The sequence below is a fragment of the Anolis sagrei genome, chromosome 2 (assembly GCF_037176765.1).
Source record: "Anolis sagrei isolate rAnoSag1 chromosome 2, rAnoSag1.mat, whole genome shotgun sequence".
Taxonomy (NCBI): domain Eukaryota; kingdom Metazoa; phylum Chordata; class Lepidosauria; order Squamata; family Dactyloidae; genus Anolis; species Anolis sagrei.
Window position 1 is genome coordinate 69,397,084 of NC_090022.1, and position 8,296 is coordinate 69,405,379.

Below are 8,296 nucleotides of genomic sequence, written 5' to 3' on the forward strand. Positions count from 1 at the left end.
TGTTATTGTAGAGATGGGCATTTTACATCCACTTGACATACTGGATATGACTAGAAGAGAGGCAATAATTGCTTTGCTAATGGCAGTGGTTTCTTCTGGGTTTTTATTGGGGGTTTTCATGCTTTTATCTACTCGTAATAAACTGGCAAAGCCAAAGATATCCCTTTCCATTCAAGAATTGCTTACAATTTGAGAACTGGTAACAATTGTTTTAAAAATAAAATAAACACAGATTGTGATTTCTGTTTGAATGAACTGTACTATTATAGTAGAAAACATTTCAACATAGTGATTTTCAGTTTGTTAAGGGTGCTTATGTATTTTCCCCTCCCATTTTTCTGAAAATGGCTTTTTTGCAGAAAGGAGGAGGCATCACTCCCCCCATGGTTTCAAAATCTCTGGAAATGTTATATCACTAATTCCAAAACTATTTTTATATTACTGTTTGTTTTCAATGGAACGAAGCACAGTACAAAGTTTACTAGGAACAGTGGGTTGTTGTAGGTTTTTTCGGGCTATATGGCCATGGTCTAGAGGCATTCTCTCCTGACGTTTCGCCTGCATCTATGGCAAGCATCCTCAGAGGTAGTGTATAACATGTATAAACCTCACTACCTCTGAGGATGCTTGCCATAGATGCAGGTGAAACGTCAGGAGAGAATGCCTCTAGACCATGGCCATATAGCCCGAAAAAACCTACAACAACCCAGTGATTCCGGCCATGAAAGCCTTCGACATTACTAGGAACATGTAGTTTTGTTTAGAGCAGTGGTTCTCAATCTGATGTTTTAGTCTTCAACTCCCAAAAATCCTTGCAGTTGGTAAACTGACCGGGATTTCTGGGAGTTGTAGGCCAAAACACCTGGGGACCTACAAGTTGAGTACCACTGATAATTGTTTTGACTGTCCATGTGTACATCAGATGTTGCTTTGGCCACATTGAAGCCATTTGTGAGATAACTTTTCCACTTCCCGAGAAGCTGGAAAAACATTTGAGATGGACCAATATGTAGAAAACATAACTTTTTCATTGAAAACAGCAAAGACACCAATTTATAGGACTGAATGATTGCCTTTACAATTCTGTGCTTGTCTATCCCGAGTCAAAAGTAAATTTAATTAATACATTTCCAGATCACCATATAGGCTTGCTGTCCAGTTGTTCATGAAAAAGGAGCTGGACAGATATCTAAAATTCAGGCCCCCAGCCAGGTTTAATATATTATTATTATTATTATTATTATTATTATTATTATTATTATTATATTTATTTGTACCCCGCTAACATCTCCCGAAGGACTCAATGCGGCTTACAAAGGCCAAGGCCTCAAAACACAACATAACAATACAAAACCTAAAACAAATTAAAAACAATTAAAGCAATATTAAATAAGCAACAAACAATACACCAAGACACAATAAAACTGGGCCGGGCTAGAGTAATGGGTACAAAATTAAAAGTGCTGATGTGACAGGTGATATGTAAGGATTATAGGGTAAGTGCAGTGTGCAGTGTGCAGCAATCTTAATTCTAATAAAGCGCTTCTGGGACTTGATATTGGAGTTTTCCTATTCTGGAAAGGCACATATATGCGTTTGGTTTAACTGTTTCCATTGCAAATTAAAACTGATGGGCATCCAACTCCAGCACACTGCTTGTCCACATTTCCCCAGGGTTCCAATGTATGAGTTGCACACATTATGTGAAATCAGATCATTATGTGAAATCAGATCATCAGATCATTCCTCACGGATGTTGGGATTACTTGGTCTGAGAGAATCCAGAACACTAAAAAATACCATAAGTTATTGGTTCTAATTCTATCAGTCAAGAGTCTTGTGCGATTTTTTAAAGTAAATATATTTATTATGGTATAAATCTTCAATGAACCACAGTCTACATATATTTGCTTTCTCGTCCATTTTTAAAAGAAAAACATTTCCATATAGCTAATTTTGTTAGGCTGCAGTAAACCTCAATAGTATTTATTTACAGAAGGCTGGAACCATAATCATGTTTACTTAATTCTTCAAATTTGAATACAATCCCTCTCTTGATTTCCTTTCAGAGGTGCAGCTTGGATCACAGCATAGACATCCAGTCTTCATCAGTGTTAACTGCAAAGGATTTTTGTTTTTTATACTCATAGGGAGGAAATTCCTTGTAGCAAAGGCATGTAGAAAGAATGTGTCTTTCTTGGAGGCTGGCTCTGTGCTTTAAACACATTAAAGAACAATATGGAAAAGATAATCCTGAAGACCTACAACCCACCCTGGAAAAGTGGGAGTGAAGGTCTTCATCACATATTCTCTATGGACAAAATCCAAGAAGATAAGCATTGGTTTTTGTGTTAGTTATATGAAGTATTGCATCTGGGGTTGTTTCACTAAGAGTTCTGATCAAGCAAGCTTACATACATACACTTTATTTATATTTCACCCTTCTTCCCTAGGGCACTCAGAGCGGATTACAGCATTAACAGCAGATATAAGCAAACATTCAATGCCTTTACAGTTACATACAATGAGACACACAAACACAGACAAGGCAAATGCTTCTCCTTTTTCATTTCTGGCTTCTGAAGGTGTGCTCAGCTCTGGCTCTGGGGGAGGTGTTCTTCTCCATTTTCAAGCCGAGGAGCATGTGTTGTTACCTCCCGGTTGTGTGGCCAGCTAGACTGCTTGGTGCATCTTTTTGCCTTTCCCGCCAAAATGGTACCTATTTAGTCACATTTGCATGTTTTTGAACTGCTAGGTTGATAGGAGCTAGGGCTAACAGGCACAATCCTGTGGATTTGAACTGCCAACCTTTAGGTCAACAGTTCAGCAGCTCAAGGTTTTAAACCATTGTGCCTCCGTAGCCCCTTACCAGTAAGTCTACAAAAGCTTATGCTAGCAACATCTTTGTCTAAGTTTCAAAGGTGTCACAAGATCCCTTTGTTTTTTTGATCCAGATTAACACAGTTTTGACTTTGATTTCTACATTCACTGTTGTTTTCTGTTATGCAGTTAATATAAACAGATAAAAAGCCTGGCAGTTTCCCAAAGAAATGCTCATTGCCTTGTCTGTAGCTCACTGGTTCTTAAGTCACAACAATAGATTAGCACGACTGTCTTTATACCATCACTGCAGGAAAACAAGTTTAGGAGGTGCACTAGGTTAGGAGGGAAAGGTTACAGCCAAATTATTTTATCTAGTAGTTGGAGAGGAGATGGAGGGTTCACTGTGATGCATCCATTCTCAGATGGTGGAAAATCTTTATTTTAAAGATAGATCCTGCCCTGAGCAATTGACTGCAGTATTTTCTTTAGGGTTCAGGTTTCATAGGCACATGTCCATTTTATTATATTATATTCAAGGCATTCCATTCAGAGATGTATACCATGTGTAGAAATCAAGTGGCCCTCTAGTTATAGTTGGATTAGAATATTAACATCTCTCACCCTTGATATGCTGGCCCTAAGGCTGCTGGGATTCACGACCCAACAACGCCTGGAGGTCCTAATGATTTCTAGGTCTGTTCTAGATCAGGGCTTTTCCACTCACATCTCCTTTCCATCTGAATATATAGGTATGTAAAATGCATATAAAAACCAAACATTTACTGACAATAAACCCACATTTGCAAAGCTTGCTAAAGATGCTGTTTTTTATTTTTTTATTTTTATGGAGTGTAGTTGACACAGTTTCTGCAGTGTCCACAGTAACACTGAAAGTTGTTGCTAACAGGTTTGTGTAAATGTCTAAAACAGCTACTAGGTAGCATTAAGAAACCTTTTACTGTTGCCATTTTTTGCGACCCCAACATTGAGCTAAGGGGACCCCATTTGGGTCAGGACCACAATTTAAGAAACAGTCTTCTAGATCATCTGTTTAAAATCTTCAAGGTTCATACCTTTGATGTACATAGTTCACCCTCTCTACTGAATATAAAAGGAAGAATTCTGTTGTAGCCACCAAAAAGTCAAGGAAAGAAAAATATCAAATTGAAAGGAAAGATGACCTAAAGGAGAGGACTAGAAGAAAACACAACTTGAACTGGGGAGTTGTCATAATGACTGTGCCCGGTTGGCTGACCTGACAGAGAGCACCACAAGGCTTCTGGGAATATTAATCCCATGTTAAGTCTTGATAGTGAACGTTTTCATAAATCTTCCATAAAATAGGAAATAACAGCACATGTATGGGGTCTTGGAAACAGGATAATAAGAATGTCAAAAGACTTAGATGTTACAGGAAAAGAAGGCCTTTTAAAAGAGTTAGCATAGAAAAAATATAATCATAACTACCATTCATTTGTGCTGATGGCCTCATGAACAAAGCACTCCTCCTACTTGTTGCCACGAAGTCTTTATAGATTAGATATACACATTAGATTTACACAATATCATACAACTTGTTTCATAATTGCATTGTAGAAAGTAAGTACCTCTTCAGAAAAAAAAAAAAACCATTGTGTGTAACTCCACACAGAAAGAAGATAGCAAATAGGTGGCAGGCTGAACTTGGCTCTTGGCATTCTTCAGATGCAGTCACCCACGCAGCATTTTCCCCATTCTTTTCCTGACAGCTGAAAGTGACTTGATATGCATTCATACTATTGTCCTTTAAACGGTTTTGTAGCTTTCTGAAACCCTGCAAAACTGCTTTGACCAGAGGACAATAACATGCATCTCTTTGGTCACCTTGAATAATAATACAGGCAGCAAAGGTATTCACACACTTCAATAAGTCCCGTTCCTGGAAGCAATAAACACCTTGGAAAAGCTCTGTAGAGGGTGATTTCACAGTATGAAACTATAGGTGCTTACCCTTTATAAATGTTAATGCTGAGGCTTGTTAATGTGTGACTTTCATAGCAGAGGGTGGGAAGGGTTCATCATGTGTAGTACAGAGTTTATATTTTATAGGTTGGAAGAGAAAAAAGGGATACTAAAATCCCTATAAATCTAGCCAAACAAGAAAGCAAAAACAAGGACCTGCATGGGATCATCTGCTGAGTTGACTGGCACCCCAATTTGGCCTGTTTGAAGTCCCAACAGAGCCAAAGAATAGTAGCACAACATCTGCCAAAGCACTTTCTAAGCATTGAGCTCATTTCTGCAAGTGAAGCACTTGTGGCCAAACTGCGCTAATGGTTGGGGATAAGTAACTACTTTATTAACAGTAGAAGCTTTTGGCACTAAATTAAAAATCTTGGCTTCTAGCCTTTCCATTGCTCTGCTCTCTTTGGAGACATTAATATCCCTGCGCCACAGCTTTCCTATTATCGCTTCATTAAGGATCAGATAATGATATGTATGGATAGTTTATTCTGTGCAGGTGCTGATTAATGGCTAATATTTCACGAGGTGTTAATGGTAGCTTTCTTTTATGAAGTGAGCCAAAGGGGTTCTCTCATAATCTCTTCCACAAACTGTGTAATTTCACCCATTTTCACTAATGTGACAGATTTACTACGTAACTTTTTTTAAAGCCCTGATGTCCCTCTGGGAACATAGAGAAAGGCTGTGTAATAGCAGTAATAACCCTGAAAGTGGCATCATTCCTGCAGGACTAATCCCAAGTTCCAAAATGCTGCCGCATGTTGTGTGAAGTTTGAGGCTCTTGGCCTGCCACATAGGTACAAGCATTTAGCACCAGTTCTTTTCTCTTTCTCGTAAGGGGGGACATGTGTGTGCGCATTCAATTCACTTGTCAATTTATGGGGACCCAATACATTTAATCAGGATTTCTTAAGACCAGGAACACTCAAAGATGCATTTACCAACTCCTTCTTCTGAAATATAGCCTACAGCACCTGGTATTCATTTGTAGTCTCCCATCCAAGTATTAACCAGAGTTGACCAGCTGGAACCTGGAGCCTTTAGATATTTAGTTCAAAGGAAGACATAGCTATGTGATATTTTAGAATGAATTTCCCTCAGAATAGATGGTTTTGACTTTGGATTTCAGATAGGGAAGAACTCAACCTGCTGGATAAAAAAAACATGTAGCAAAGGCAGTGAAATGCAGACCTTTAACTACTCCTCCTCAGGCACCACACATGCACCTTAGGATATTGCCTTTCTTCTAATAGCAGAGTGTATATCTCTTCTTTCGATGATGGAGAACTGCTTCAGAAAACAGCCTAGAAGCAGAGGTTAGAACATACTGCTCCAGGCATGTTTTCTGTAGTTGAAAGCAAACTTCTTAAGGTACCCCTGTGTACATGATCAGGCTGTGAGAGAAGGTAGCTTACAAGGAAACCTGCATGGAAGCAAGGACTCCTAAGGCCCGTCGCAAACTAGGTTCCTGCTGGAGAAACCCTTGCTAGCAAGTCCCTGACGTCATGAGCCTGCGCCTCTCTCCCCACCCCTTTCTCTGCCCCTTTCTCTTTGCGAGCGTGGTTTTTCCTTTGCTAGGGCAGCATTGCCCGCATTTTCTCTCAGTTGAATTCTGCCAACTGAGAGAAAATGCGGGCAATGCTGCCCTAGCAAAGGAAAAACCACGCTCGCATGGAGAAAGGGGCAGAGAAAGGGGTGGGGAGAGAGGCGGAGTCTCGTGACGTCAGGGACATGCTAGCAAGGTTTTCTCTCGCAGGAACAGAGTTTGCGACGGCTCTAAGGCCCGTCGCAAACTCTGTTCCTGCGAGAGAAACCCTTGCTAGCAAGTCCCTGACGTCACGAGACTCCGCCTCTCTCCCCGCCCCTTTCTCCTCCCCTTTCTCCATGCGAGCGTGGTTTTTCCTTTGCTAGGGCAGCATTGCCCGCATTTTCTCTCAGTTGGCAGAATTCAACTGAGAGAAAATGCGGGCAATGCTGCCCTAGCAAAGGAAAAACCACGCTCGCAAAGAGAAAGGGGTGGAGAAAGGGGCGGGGAGAGAGGCGCAGGCTCATGACGTCAGGGACTTGCTAGCAAGGGTTTCTCCAGCAGGAACCTAGTTTGCGACGGGCCTTAGAAAGGATAACAGATACGACAGGAGGGTCACTCCCCCAGTAGCTCTGCATACTATCTGGAGTAAGGCTTTTCGTTTATTGATTTATGGGCCAAAGAGCAACTGGCTTTCATTGTTTATAAAAATTGAAGATTCTAATGATACCAAGATACATTTTCTCTTGCTGGATTGAATCAGGTCCTCACAATAATCCAAGTTTCCTCCTTCAACTGGGAATAGAAAATTCTAATAGCAATCTATACAAAGTGCTTTGCTTTGGGAACCTGCTGCATATTGAAATTCAGTGGAACTCACTTTTTTATCACACACATGTTTGTGATACTTCTGTATGTTCTGGAGGATATTTACTTGGTGCCAATATTCTGTGCCCTCTTGAACATTTATAAAGGAGTGTTGGATGTTGAATGTCTAACAACCCACTCCAAACATGGCCATCACTTCTGGATTGATACCTACAGGGGCTAAACCCCATAAGAAACCAAAACTGCAATTATCGAGGCATAGCCCTGCATAGCAATTTGCTTATTATGTAAAACAGCTGCATGAACATAAGCAAGGGTTTGAAATGGTTGAGTTAAAGCAGGCTTGGGCAAACTTCGGCCCTCCAGGTATTTGGACTTTAACTCCCATAATTAGTAACAACCTCAAGCCCTTTCCACTTAAGTGGAAGAACTTCCTGACTGTGAGAGCCGTTCAGCAGTGGAACTCTCTGCCCCAGAGTGTGGTGGAGGCTCCTTCTTTGGAAGCTTTTAAACAGAGGCTGGATGGCCATCTGTCGGGGGTTATTTGAATGCGATGTTCCTGCTTCTTGGCAGGGGGTTGGACTGGATGGCCCATGAGGTCTCTTCCAACCCTTAGATTCTATGATTCTATGATTCTAAGTAGCTGAGGGGGGAAAGGAAAGGGTCTGAGGCTGTTAGGAATTATGGGAGTTGAAGTCCAAAACACACCGAAGTTTTCCCATGCCTGGGTTAAAGCATAGATGGGAAACATTTGACCATGTAGATGTCATTGGGCTTCCAAATCCCAGAAGGTCAATAAAAAGTACAGTGGTAGTGGATTGTAAGAGTTCAACTAAAACTCTGAATCTCTGGGTTAAGAGAATAAATGATAGCAGTGCATGGCAAAAGTTTCTAGAAAATATCCATAGAGACAGGACTATTTATGCATGACACTGAACTTTCCAAGCGCATTCTGCTATAGAAAACTCTCAGAGGAGAGCCTTCTTTGTTGCAAATCCCCAGCGTATTACATGGCTTCAATCCCTATATGAAATTAGTGATATAATCACATAGGAATAAAAAGCCATAGAAGACAGTGGGGCATTCTGGTAGTACGTTAGCAGATGGACCTCTCAG